General features: G+C 45.6%; 1 protein-coding gene across 1 annotated transcript in view; it reads left to right on the top strand.

Annotated features, from left to right (window-relative positions):
* The window catches only part of MB21D2 (Mab-21 domain containing 2), a 60,382-nt gene that overhangs the window by 30,655 nt on the left and 15,754 nt on the right, over positions 1-13,973 (top strand). The gene's annotated exons all lie outside the window — the stretch shown is intronic.

The raw sequence follows: 13,973 nt of genomic DNA, 5'->3' as shown, positions 1-13,973 counted from the left end.
GGTGACAGCCTGGGGAGAATTGTCTTGGCATAAGGAGTGCAGAAGTGCTTCACTCGCTTTTGGTGCCAGATGTCTGCTTATTTCTGGCTACTGGAGTAATGCCAGCTCTGGGGTGGGTGTGGAAAAAGGGATTTGGGCAGTTAAATGCGGGAAGGGGAAGAGAGGTCAGGCCTGGCTGCTCCTCAGTGCCTTACAGGATCTTCTTACAGCAGAAGCCTTAAGGGGCTGAGTGTCTTGCTGTAACACCCATGGGCAACACCCTATGATCTGTCCCCAGACTCACTCCTAACTACTCTCCTTTTTTAATATCCATGTGAAATATGTGGGGTCTGGGCTCACACATGCTTGGCACGAACAGAACCAGAAACGTGCCATGGGAATCACGCTCATCCTGAGAAGTCTACCCAGGAGCACAATTGAATCAAGTCAGATATGGATCACAGGGTCAGGATAACGATTAGTCCTGCCCTTCCCCCTAGTTGTAATTAGCTGTGGTGATGTCACCCTCTGTTCTGACTTCTCTCTGGCATTAATTACAGAGCTGCAAATTTCCTGCCTTTCCCTTTTAATCGCTCTCTGGGAAACTCAGAGTTTACACTCTGTTTAATGTCTGCCAGCAAACTTCCTTATGACATGCTACAGGGCCTAACCTCTGGCTTATAGCATTGCCTGGAAATGGGCTTGGTTGGGGTGCTTGCTCAGATGCCTTTCTGAATGTGAACACTTCTGGTTACGAATGATCCCTCTGCTTCTCTTGAGATTGCATCCTTTCATCCCATTTCATTTCAGATTCAATCTTGAGGAGCAAAAAGTGTTTAAAACCTGCAGTGAAGTTAACCCTCCCTTTAAGAGAATTCTGTCCCCCACTAGGGGAGCCTGTTTCTGTTGGAGATGTCACCTCTGCTAGTGAGAAAGGATGCTGGAAGTCTGAACTGGTGCAGTTCTGTATGGTTTGAGTGGCCTGCGATCTTTCCCAGTCCTGTGAGGACCCTACGGTCCTTGTCTTAAACTCTACCTGCTTCAGGAGCTGTGGCTTGAACCTAGCCAGTAGTAGCTTGTAGTCTGTCACCTATGAACCCTCTATGCAGCCTCTAATCACTAGGGTCAAATGGAAAGGGTAAGAGAGTAGGGATACAGGAAGGGGATAATAGTGATTGTACTGAGAGTTGTCAGAGGAGAGAAGGAGGAGCTGTTGAGTGCAAGTGAGATCCTGGGGGCCAGGAATGTGTCAGCATGAACTGGCTGGATCCCCACCAGTTCAGAGTGAGCTGTCCTGGTTTAGTGCTGAAGCTCCAGATTCAGTCTGTGAACCCCTGAGCCAGGCTGGTGCTGAGAGAAGGAAATGAACTTGTCTCCTCTGTTGGGGTGCTCCTCTTGCATGTGAGTATGCAGGGCTGCTTGTACCTCCAAGCAGGCTCCCCAGGCAGCTTCTGATGTGCAGTGTGAGGAACCAAGGTTCTGCACTAATACTCATCCATTTAGAGAAGATTGTAAAAATACTGTCTAGATCTTGTTCTGAGGAAGCTAAATCCAGAGCATCCATACCCCTGATCTTCATACTTGTTTTGCAGCCATTTATTTTCCTGGATGACTTCTCAGACTTCTGCATTTAGCTCTGTATAGATATCAGCAAGGTGGCCTCCTGGCTTCTTCAGTCAAGCATCTCCCAGTCAATCCTCCTTTTATTTTGGGTGCCTCTCTCCTTTCAAGTGGGGTGCGTCTATGACAATGGATCCATCATTAACATGAGGGGGAACATATCCCATAATCAGGAACCTTCTGTCTAGAGAGAAGTGTTTATTATACACAACTTGTTAGGGAGTGTCAATCAACTAGGCTCCCTTTGTTACTCCATAATGCATCATTAATGATGGCTGCTGCTGTGCATTTAATTTCATTGCACACAGGGGCCTTGTCTCTGTCTCCTCACCCCCTTCCCCCTCTTTAGAATCACCAGCACAGAAGAAATTAATAAATCGATCCAGGGAAGGAAAACTACAGACTTGCTATGGGCTATCTTTGGTGTCCTTGCTCTCACTGTGTTGTACCTTACTCCTGGAGAAATCTTTTGGATGTCAGTAGAGCTGTTTTGGGTTTACTACTTGCTCTGCATCCTGAGAAGGGGGATTGGTGCCTGCCCACACACATATGTGAGCATGGGCAACTGGCCATGTAAAGAAATGCCAGCGGGATCTCACCAAAATGATCTGTTGAGTCCTGGGGGTGCATATGTCACATCCTTTTCAGATCTTCATTTCTACCCCACCCTGCTGGATCTTTGAGCCTTAAGAACATGCTGATGCTTTGCTGATTGACATCTTGCTCATTCAGACCAACTCAAGTAACTTTAAAGAAAAAGAATGTTCAGCTGCTCCAGGGCTTGTGAAAGGTCGATGGGAGAAACAAGCTTACTGGAGGCTACATATTCGCAAGAAAGTCAGTGCCTCCCCTGGAATTTTTAGGAAACCACAAAGAGTTAAAGAAAAACAACCTGGAAAATCCCCAGTTTAGAGTGATAAGAGAAAATGCTAGTTATAGTGTATTTGTTTGTTAAATAAACCTAACTATGTGGTTTGGGACCAGCCTGTTGGAAGCCCTGAAGCTGATTTTCTCCTACTGTCAATGTTTGCAAGCCTTCATCTGCAGCTGACATTCAACATGCCAGTGATGGCTAGGATAATTCTGCCTTCTGGCTGGAGTCTGCTAATTGGTTTTGGTTGATCTCCCTGTCTCATTTCTTTCTGAGTATCTAGGGCTTTTTTTTTTGAGCAGAGGGGGCCAAGTCCTGATGTGAACTGTGGATGTCAAACTCTCTGGTTTTGTTGCACTTTCCAGGATTAGAAATTACTTGGATTGTCTGGGTCCTTTCTTGCTCTGTTGAAAATCCAGTCCTGTTTTGTGGTCCTGAACCAGCTGCCTGGTGTCTATCTTGGCACCCAGTCTTACCAAAGTCCTTATGTGGTGCTGCCTGCTCATTTATGTCACTTAGGTACACAAGACACTGATGTTTGTTCATGTGGAAGCAGTGGTTTGTGTGGTCATTCTGGCATGAAAGCAAGGAGTGGATTGCATTGAGGGTAAGGCATTTTCACAAATATTTCTGCCCATTCTCCTGGGTTTTTCCAAAGGAGGTCCACTCCTTGTCCTGATACCTGTTCTGCAGAAAGATCTGTAGCTACTTCCCATCAGTCCTGAGGACACTGCATAGCAATTGGAGGAGGGGGAAATCCAGTCAACTTCAGATGGACTTCTTTAATTCTCTCTCCCCACATCCTTGGCTCCAGGCCATAGTCTTTTGGGATTTCCCTTTGGCAAACAGCTTTGGCAGAGTGCTCCGGGCTGGGTTCCAGCTTGTTCGCCTTTGTCCTGGGCGTGTTGAGGCAGCCAAGCCTGGCTGTGGGTTTCCGGTATTGTCGGATGGGATCCCACTCCTGTCCGTCTGCATGGGAATGACCTCTCCCCTGTGTAAAAGCAAGGGAAGAGGAAGCTACACTCGTGTCCTCTGCTGGTTACCAAGAGGGAAAAGCTTACCTGTGCTGCCCTTGGCCAACAGTTTGGCCTTTAAGTCAAGAGCATTCCCCTATGGAAGGCAGAAGGTCTTGAGTGGAGCTGTTTTAAACACCTGATAAGCAGAACTGTTGCAAAAACCTTTGATCATTTTTCATCTGAAGGGAGTAACTTACAAAACTGCAATGCCTCAATTTTCCATTGTAAAGGAAAAATAACAAGATTTGATGTTTCTTTTCTGGAACAGAGCACTTGAAGTTTTTGAAATGTTTTGCATATTTTCTATTTGTTGTTCCTGTACCCTTATGTCTGAAATATTTTTAGATTCTTCCTCTTGTGAATAATTTCAGAGGTTTTATGTCCTTTGTTTTAACTCCAAAGGAAGTAAAATTTTAGAATGTTTAAATTTTAGTCATAATGGATTTCTGTCTTCTGTACTACTCTGTGGATTTGTTTGATATTTAGCAAACAGAGAGTTCAGTACAGAGGAGGATAAATTTTACCTTTTGTTTCCAAATTTTTTCTAAGACCTGCTGTTTCACTGGAGTCACAATTCTGGAGTTGCTGTTTCCACTCTAAGGTTACTTTCTCCCTCTACTCAGCACTAATTCTAGGGGCTACCAATGGACCAAATGATCTTTGGTGCTGGGCTGTGAACCTGTTTTCCCAGGATAAGAACATACCACTTTGGTTAAAGGAAGTCACCATGCATTCAACATGGTGCTGAGGCATAAAGTGCCTCTCAGTGTGATAACTGGTAGAGTTTATACAAATTGACAGAGATCCTAAATGCACATTAGTGGGAGGAAAGTGTGAAGATGTAGTGATCAGTCTTTCCTGAAAAAAAAAAAAAGAAATTGGGGACTTAAAATTTTACTGTACTCTTTAGTAGTTTGACCCTGTTGGTTGAATTCAGATTTCAATCAATGTGTTAAGTAAAAAGGATTTACCAATTTACCTGCTAATTCTGCTCTTTTAGTGGAAGGTTCTTCAGAGAAGACCTGGTGCTGAATTTCATCTCTAGACAAACTACATGAGAAGCTTAACTGTCTAGGTCTTTGTGATGGTAGGAGATTGAGCAAAAACTTGGTATGAGAATAAAACACTCTCAACTTCACATTCTGAGTTCTTTGCTGAATTTTGTTCCTTTACATGCAATGCACTTTCAGGCTTGTTTTATCTTGAGGATGGAACTATAAACCTGGGTACTTCCCCCCTCATTCATGGCCAGCGTAGAGCAAATAATTAATTATGGAGTCTTAAATCACTGCTTGAAGCTGTAACAGCAGATCATCATTCCCTTTAAATGTCTCTGGCACAAGCTCACTATCTCTGATTTTCGTGTCTCACCAGTTGCTATTTTTACATGTTTTGTATGGAAGAGCCTGCACCAAATAAAGCTCTGTGTTGTAGTAAGTGCTTGAAGACCTTAAAATGGCTCCCACTCTGTTGCGTGCCTTATATCCTGAATCCCAGCTAAGCTTTTTTCCCATGCCAGGAAATGTCTCCCACCTTCCAAACTCCTCTTGAGAGATGAAAGATTAGCTTTATGCTGTCAGGAGCTGTCATTTCAGGCAATTAGAAATAGAGCAGCTGACACCCGGTAGTTTTGCAAATATCTCGCTTTCCTGCAACTGCTTCATTTCTGGCTGGTTTTGAAGATGGCATGCAGGGTAACCCTTCCTTATTACCCACATGCAGTCTTTGTTCCTGGCTGCTATTCTCTGCCTGCTTTTTCACTGTTGGTGAAGTTATTGGTAGCTAGTAAGGCCGCTGTGAGATAGCTTTATTTGAGGTGTAAGAGGGGTGGAAGTGGCAGATTTCTCCCTCTTAGTTAACCCAGCCTCTGAAGAAAGAAACAGAGAAGATAGAAATTGTTATTGCTGAAGGCAGAGGCAAATAAAAAAGGAGCTTTTATTGCTCTAGAGACCTGTCCTCTACTAGGACTGGGAGGAAACATGCAGCAGGAGCTAGAGAACTGCATCCATAGAGTGAAACTCTTTGCATGCCCTTCGGCTACATCTTTCATTAAGAAGCGCCTGCCAGCCCTCTGCTGAGCATGGATCTCGACCCACCTGTCTGGTCTTGTGCTCTCTCTGCATAGAGGCTTCTGCTTTCATCTGTTTCTAGGTTAAATATTGCCACCTGAAATATGCAGTTCCCAGAGGAGACTCAGTCAATGTTAGTGAAAGGCTAGGATCTGTTTCTTTGCATTTTGGGTTGAATATAAAATCAGTGTAGGAGAGTGTGGGGGAGGGTGAGCCATGGCACTAGGAGGAGCACAGCACTCTTTGGTGACCTCTGCATTGCCTCCAGAGCATCCTTTTTGTATGTAAAATTATGAACTCTGGGACTCGGTTATGCTGCCAACTTCATTTTGGTTTTCTCCTCTGCCTCTGAGGCTGTATTTTAGCTGAAGCAGAGCTAGCAGGCAGTTACCCTGAGAGCTCTACCTTGGAGACGTGCTACCCTAGATAATAACATAGTTTTTACCAAACTGTTGTTTGAAAGAAGTCTCCTTGACAACTAAGTTTCTTGGCAGGGATTTGTTATCTCTGGATGGAAACTAAACAGAACCTGGAAGGTAACCAAATGCCAGGAGCTGGCCTGTCTGCTATGTCTGACATCTTCAATGGCAGAGGCAGAGGGGGGTCTGGCCACATCCAGAAATAGTGAGGGAGTGAGGCTCTGGGCTCCCTGTGTGCATGTAGATGGGGCAGAGGAAGGAAAAATGAGTGGTCTCAGGGAGCATTGCATTCAAACCCTTGTCTTGTCACAGGCTGTGAGCCCCTGAGGGAACCCTTTGTGAGGGGTCTGAAGGGTGGAAGGTTCTGGGCTCTGGTGCTGAGCTGCTGTGCCCCTGATGCATCAGATGAGTGCTGAAAAAGGCCAGGACTTGGACAGATGGAGTAACGGAGATTGGAGGCGGGGGAGCCTGGCCTTGTGCCAGCCTGTGGAGTGGGGGGGGGCAGATCACAGAAGAGGAGCTGGAGGGGGGGGTCACAGGAGGATAATCCTCAAGCAGCATGAAGGCTGCAGCTGTTGGTGTTAGAGCATGGCATTGCAGAGGTTTTCTGCTGCTATGCTGTGGGTATCTGCAGAAGTCTGCCAGCCCTGAGAGCTGGGTGAAGTGGGGTGCTGACAGGCTTGTGCCCTTCCTTTGGTCAGTGTCCCAGGGAATGTTCTGGGACATTCAGCTGAAGGTGGAGGAGCCTGGAGGTGTGCAGAGCCCTGGGCAGAGCCTCACCTCGCCTGGTATGTCTGGGGCTGTGAGAGCTATGGCAGTAGCTGGAAGGGAAGGCAGGAGCTGGCATTTGGATATGCTGGTGTGTGTTGTGTTAGAATAACTGCTGAACTCAGCTTGAATTTCTGTCCCTCTTTGCTCCAAGTCACAGTACTCTGCCCTGTCAGAATGCTCCTTCCAGGTGCCCCAGTGTGGCAAGTGGGGCACTCTGGTGGGAAGGATTAACTCAGGCTGAGCAGAGAAGCAAGTGAGGAACCCAGCAGTAAAGCTGGTGAGCAAGTGAGGGCTCTTTAGGCTCCTGGAAGCCGCTTGCTACTGTCCCTGGCAGAGGCACCCAAATTGTGCTGCACTGCAGGACCTGGCAGGAAGGCAGTGGAGTAAAGCCTTTCTTCCCTGCTCACTGTGGCGTTTCTAACTTTTCTGGTACAAGTGTACATTGCTGCTGTTTTGCTTTGAGTCTGAAGAGAGTTTGGCTGCATGGAAGAACTGTGAAGGGGATGATAGAAAATCCATCAGAGTTTTTGATGTGAAAGTGGGCACCTAGAAGATCACAGCAAGGCAAGGACCATTAGGTGCTGAGTAAAGATGCACTGCATTCCTGCACTCCACAGAAGGAAGGTCTCTGTCTTGGAAAGAATATACCCTTATCCTTGCCATCTCTAGGGCTGCAGGCAGATCCCTTTTTGGAGAGTTTTTCTGGGACATCACTGTCCCAGGGAATAATACACGAGATCCTTCTGTCCCTTTCCTAGCAGTGCCATCTCTCCACATCTCTATATGAGACCCAGTGTGTTTTACTTTACTATTCTTTTATTCAATAAATTTATAGAGAGACCTGATGCCAGACATCCAAAGGGAACCTCAGAGAGAAGAGCAGTGAGCTGGTTTGCTAAACTTGAGGTACTCAGAAGCTGAGTTGGACTCTAAAATGAAAAGCTCTTGGTGTATTTTTATTTCTGTTCTGTTTTCTTCAGCTTTTTAGGTGAGCCTCATCTCCTTCATGGTATTTTTTGTTATTTTGTTATTTGCAGCTGTGATGGGTAGGAATTGCTCATATCTTTTCATAAATTGAAGCTGAGACTTTTGTCCCATCTTAAGACTCTAGAAGCTGGGGTCTTCAGAAAAAGACAGAAGACAGGTAAGAAAGAATTGTTTATATGGCCAAATGCTGAATATTGAACACTTGTCAGGCACTTCCAGCACATCTTTGCTGAAGGCCTGGACCTTAATGCAACACAAACACTTGTCTGTGGCTCAGGATTTGGAGGTTTTGAGAAGAACGGGTCTGTAGGTGTCAGGTTGGTACATGGAGGTGATGGATGAGAATGGATCTTGTGTGTCATAGCCAAAAATGGTTTGTAACAGAACATAACAGTTATTTCTGTCCAGCTGGCAGGGGCTATTGAGAACTTCTGTCTCAAAAGTGCAGATAGGTTTCCATTTTCCTCTCTCTGTTCACTGGGAAGTTTGAGATCTGGCTCTGGCAGCAATTTAGTGCGAAAGCTGTCTAAGCCCAGCCCCAGCCCTGCTTGTTCTCATTCTGCAACTTAGGATGTGCTGGAGCAGGCACATCAAATAGTTACAAAGGGTGTAAATAAGCCCTGGGAAAGAGCAAGCAGGCAGCTTGGTTTATATTTCCTTCCCTGTGTTTGTGTGAGTCACAGAGCTGGCGGCAGTCCTGCTTTCCCCTCGCAGAGAGCAGAAATAAGTGCATAAGAGCCCCGCACTAATTTGCTGAAAATAGCCAAAAGCCAGGCTCTTAAGATACTCAAAAGAGATTGCAACTCCTCAGTTTATTGATTCTTTTTCTCCCTGCTTCAAGTTAACAGCTTTTAAAAGACAGTAAAATTGGAAGAGCATGAATGCTGCTGGCACTGTGTGGCTCTGTGTTCCAGCCCATGTCTGGTTGGTGTGTGTGTGACCTTGCAGGGTGACCACAGGGCAGTCAGTGGAGTGGTGTGTGGAGATGCACATTTGAAGGAACAGAGAAGAGGTAAAAAATGTCTTCCCCTGTTACCTTGGAGGCTGCTGGCATGCCATGGCTGGCTCTCCACCATCACACACCAACTCTGCCCTGAGCAGTCAGGGGCCAAGGGGGTTTACACTAGAGCTGGTGCAAGCCTCTAGCAGTTGGGTCATGCCCCTGCCATTCTCCAGTGCAGGGGGCAAAATACCAGCTGAGTGCCTTGCAATGGTGCCAACTCATAATTGCATTTTTTTTGTGTGTTTTTAAAGAAGAGTGGTTTTAAATTTTATGCTGTCATTAAAACTCCAGCTTCTGAGCCAGTAGATGATGCTGTGAGAATCCCAGCTTTGTTTCTGAGCAGGGGAAGGAAGTCAAGAAGGGAGTCTGGCAGCTTGTAGCTTGGGAGCAAGTAATGGACCCCATGTTGCTTCCGTGTTTCCACGGGCCAAGTCCGTGTCCCAGGTTTTGAACATAAGGGTTGGCAGAGAAGCCTCTGATCTAGCTGACTTGTTGGGAAAAGCAGGAAAGGTGCTTCAACTTGCAAGGGACACAAGGCTTGCGTGATGGTCACGTATTCAGGTGAGCTCAGCTGAGCAGAAGGGGAAATAGGTGAGAGAGGCTGCTCTCACTTGAGCCACTGGTGTGGGGAGTGCAGCTGTCGTTTGGGCCTCACCGAACCAGGGCTGTTTCTGTGCTGAGCATCTCAAGCAGGCAAGAGAACCATCCATCTCCCAGCATTCGTCCTTCATGCAATCAAGCAATTGCTCTTTAGCAATCCAGGTTCCCCCAAAGCCCAATGCTGCATTTCCTCCCTGCCTTAAGTGGCCTTTGCTTTACATGTTTCCACATTTGTTTTTTCTGTTACACAAACTCTGGTTTCAGGCCTCTGAGCAGAAGTACTCTGGGCTTTCAAAAGCATGACTCTGAATTGCAGAGTCTCTGCCTCCTCTCTGCTGCATGCCCAGCTGATCTTACTCTTGGCAGAGTGAGCAACAAAATCAAGGAGCTCTAGTGAGTGTTGCTGTTCAGTGCTTAAAACCCGGATGTGTCTGCCACAATTTTGCTTTAAACCCAGACCACATTCTATTGGATTCAATAATTATTCCTCATGGAATCTGCAAGCTTTGTAACTGTGCGAGGGCTCTGTTTGCTACTTCATTCACTTTTCCTGCTTCCTCTGCTATTTTCTGGATGTGCTCCAGGTCCTCAGGACCTTTGTCGTTCCTGCTACCCTGACTTCCCAAAGGAGAGGATTTCCTCCCGTGGTCTTTAAACGAGCCCTCCACCCAGCTCCCTTGCAACAAGAGATCTGCCCCTCACAGTGACTGCTGGGGCTGGGCAGACATGCCCTACGCACCATCCCTTTCAAGTGGAGTGGAATAGGAAAATGAGTATGAAGATTTAGAGTTATCCATCCACCTCCCTGTTATCCAGATTCCTGACTAAAGATGAGTTATGGGGGAAACAAGAACATGACAGGACATTCTGCATCCTGCCCTGGCGCATCAGTGTGCTATCTGGGAATTATGTTTTAATACCTGGAAATCAATTCTGGAGCTTGAAATGGGCTTGCTGGTGGGTTGTATCCCAGCAGTATCTCCTATGACAGTGTCTGAGCAGTGCTTGCAGGGTGGGGAGTGTTCTGGAGTAGAGAAATATGTGTTTGTGTCATCCATTAAGGTTTGTGCTGCCTTACAGCTACTGTGTGGGTGTGACAATAGCTATTTAAATGCAGCTTCAGAGGTGTCTGTAGGAGATATCCAGCCCCCCTGGGAGCTGATGCTGTTGCTGGGCACGGTGCTGTAGTGCGTGCAGTGGCAGCGTTACTAACACAGTGCTTGTGGTAGCTAGTTTGCTATTTCTGCAAACTCAAAGGATGCTTGGTTTTGTTCCTTTGATGCTCCCTCATGCCAGCTGTGTTATACATTGCCAGATGTTCATAACTGTCTGTTAGGGCAAACACATCTGAGGCTGCATTGAATGCACCCACTTCCCACTCTTTGTTCCTTTGCTGGTCCATAACTCAGCTGACACATGGGAAGTTTGTTGGATTTTGGTACTACAGGTGGAGTCATGCTGTAACCTCCTACGTCTTCTGCAGCTCACAGCACATCTACATTGTTCACAGAAGAGGGTCTGTATCTTGAATCTCTGAGGAGTCACACTGACAAAATAGGCATAAAATTTTCTTGACTAAGATGCTTTTTTTGGTTTCCTTTCTCTCTGCTATTTAGGTGCATTTTAAATTTATTTAGTTCACAAATTTTATACATGCAGACATGACCTTACAAGAACACTGGTTTTGTTGTTTCTTTCTTAATGCTTTCTCCTCCTCCTCCATCTCTGGGTGGACTCTCCATTTATTGCCTTGAAGCAGTTCCAAAACTCCAGTTCTGCTCTTCAAATACACGTGTGTATGTGCATTCCTAGATGATCCCCTTTGCATTTAATTTTGAATGCTTCTAGATTACTTTTGTTGTATTCACTCTGTTCTGAGGATGAAGATAAAACAGGGAAACTGATTAGTTAGATGTTGGTTTCACCTTTAGTTTGACTCTGGAGGGCTCTGTCCTTAAAGCAAAGTCCCTGCTTCCAATTTACACAGGAACAGCTCCTGTGCAGGCGTGTGCTTGCTGTGAGTTTGCTTGCTTTTCAATGAAGAAATAGGAAATCTAAATTTTGAACTAAATTTACCTGCAATGACTCATCCAGAGCACTGCTATTTTCATAACTTAGCAAAATACGTAAGCAATAAATTCTTGACAGTGCTTCTATAAACAGCAATTGTTCTGCTTTGAAGCTGTGATGCTCAATGCCTGCTGAGTTGTGCTGCTGTGCAAAGTGGCATAAATACTCCAAGAGAAACAAACAACACAAAAGGAGCCCTGTACAGATGGCTTGGACAAAATGCTGGCCTTTCCCTTCAGTCGTCACAAGCTGGAAATCTGGCATTAAATAGGATTTGTAGACAGGTTTGGTGTCTATCTTCTGGCTTATCCCCTCTTAAAGATGTGTCTCTTGTACGTTGTTTTCTACCAGAGAACTTCTGGCATACACCAGATGCAGCAAATGTGGGTTGGTAGCTGGTAGCCTGGCGCCGGAGGTCTCCTTCCTCTCTCACCAATAATTGTGTCAGAGCTGGCTTCCTCTTCACTGTAAACCCTAGCAGGTGGCGGGGAAAGATGTTTGTGTGCCTGCATGAGGCTCTTTCCCCGCAGCAGCGGGAAAGCATTCCCGTTAATTCCTGCCGGGATCCGGGTCTCCCTGCGCTCCCTGATCCCGGTGCACTCCTGTCATCTGCTGGCGGAACAGAGCACTGCACGCACCAGTTTTCCGGGAGTTTTCGCAGCTGTGGGATCTCCTACAGGGAAGGACAATGACCGTGCCCATAGCAAGGCGGAATGTTTCCTCTCTTCGTGTTAAGGTGACTGAGTAACCGACAGTAAAGTTTGAAGTAAGATTTGAAGCTCGATATGATGATCTAAAGGACCAGCAGCAAAACAGAATGTGGGAAAGCACAGAGATGATTTAGCAGCACCGTGATTTCATAAGACATCTTTCTGGGAAGGGGTAAAATGCTGCTTCTTCCTCAACCACAAAGTTCTGTGGAATATTTCTTGCTTAGTTGCTGAGTGTTCACAATGTAATTTGGGGAAGGAAGCTGTGGTTTAGCAACCAATTTTAATTTACAGGGTCCTCCTAGTGGTGCCCCTGTCTATAGGCAGAGGATGCCAATGACACGTCTGAGCACAAACAAATGTTGTCTTTTTGGGAATCAGCACACTTTTACCCCCCTCTGGGCTATGCCTGTAGATAAGCCTGGCCGATGTCTGAGCTTAGCAAGGAAATGCCCCAAATCCCATTCAGCATGACACCTTCCATCCCTGGTGGGATGGAAATCTGAAAGGTCTTTCTGCACTCTTCCCAGTGGGTTGTTTGTGAGCCAGGGAGAGCAGAGGAACATATATGTGGGTAGAAGAGCTCTTGGCCCAGCTGTAATACAAGGCAGGTCTACATGGGGACAAGCAGAATAACCCCAGCCAGCCCCTTCCTCAAGTGCAGCCGGGAACAAACAAGTAGGATTGTGCTCGGGTATCTTCTGAGTACGAGGTGTACATCAGCTTTGTCTGACTTCAGGGATGAACATCCTTGTTACAGGACCAGCTCACACCCTCATATTACAACTTCTACCTCATGCAATTAATTCTGCAGACTGTGTTAGCAAATTTAGGAGGTCTGTAATCTTCTTTCTTTGTCTGTTAATCACAGGGTGGGGACCAGCTGTCAGTGGGAAACTAGCAAGGATTGTGTTAGTCGTTTCTTTCTGTGTAGCAGGACTGTATTCAAACAATATCCATCCCCATTGTGCTGGGAAGTGTTTCCATTCAAGGGATAGCAAGCCTTGCAGGAGCTGAGCATCCATGGGAAAATTTTACAAGGTATTTTCACAGCAATGTCTATAAAATACAGGTGATAATTCTAATTACTGAATTAATTTGAAGGATCTGTGTTCTCCATGTACCTGCCTCTTCTAAGCATAATTTCCGTATCAGCATTTGTGAACAAAGCTTTTTAGCATATTTCATTATTGCTACAGATATATTAGAGAATCTGTAGGATTAAAATTCAGGATTATGCACTGTGTAAGACAATAAAGAAGGTAGATTAATTTTTGAAAGAGACTTCAAATGCAACAGACCTGCTATGAAAATTCTACCTGTACACTGTGGTTTTCCTTAAGGCTTATTACTGGAGTGATGTGACGTTCTCTGTTAAATGAAGTAAACAGAGCATTTCTTGTTCTCATATTCTCAGGGGAAACCTAAGTGAACTAACTGAATTTACTGTATTGTTGAGCTTGAATTTTGAGCGATAGCTGCCTTTCCTTTGTCCTCCTTGCAAAAATGTCTGGAAAAAAATGAAACTGGGAAAGCATTGCTGTGATTTCATGGCCTGTCTCTTCATGTATGTTTGGGCTGAGGACACTGCTTCCTAAAACCTGGGGGGATGGGTGAATGAGATTCTGCTCATCTGAGCTTTCAGTCAGCAAGGTGAAGCAGCCCTGATAGGAGATGAGAATTGAAGAATGAGCTTTGATTGTCATCAGCTTTCCATTACAAGAGACTCGGAGATACTACTTCACAAGGTCTTTTGCATAAGTTCGTGACAGTTCTGTGGACCCTAATCTTGCTTATGTCCATATTCCACTAGATTTTTAGATGAGGCATTACTTGGGGATAGGCTATTGGAGGGGAT

This window comes from Manacus candei, unplaced genomic scaffold, assembly GCF_025592945.1.
Source record: "Manacus candei isolate 608988 ecotype Guabito, Panama unplaced genomic scaffold, ASM2559294v1 h1tg000015l, whole genome shotgun sequence".
Lineage (NCBI taxonomy): Eukaryota > Metazoa > Chordata > Aves > Passeriformes > Pipridae > Manacus > Manacus candei.
The sequence above is the reverse complement of the archived record's forward strand: the minus strand, read 5'-3'. Positions and strand labels throughout refer to the sequence as shown.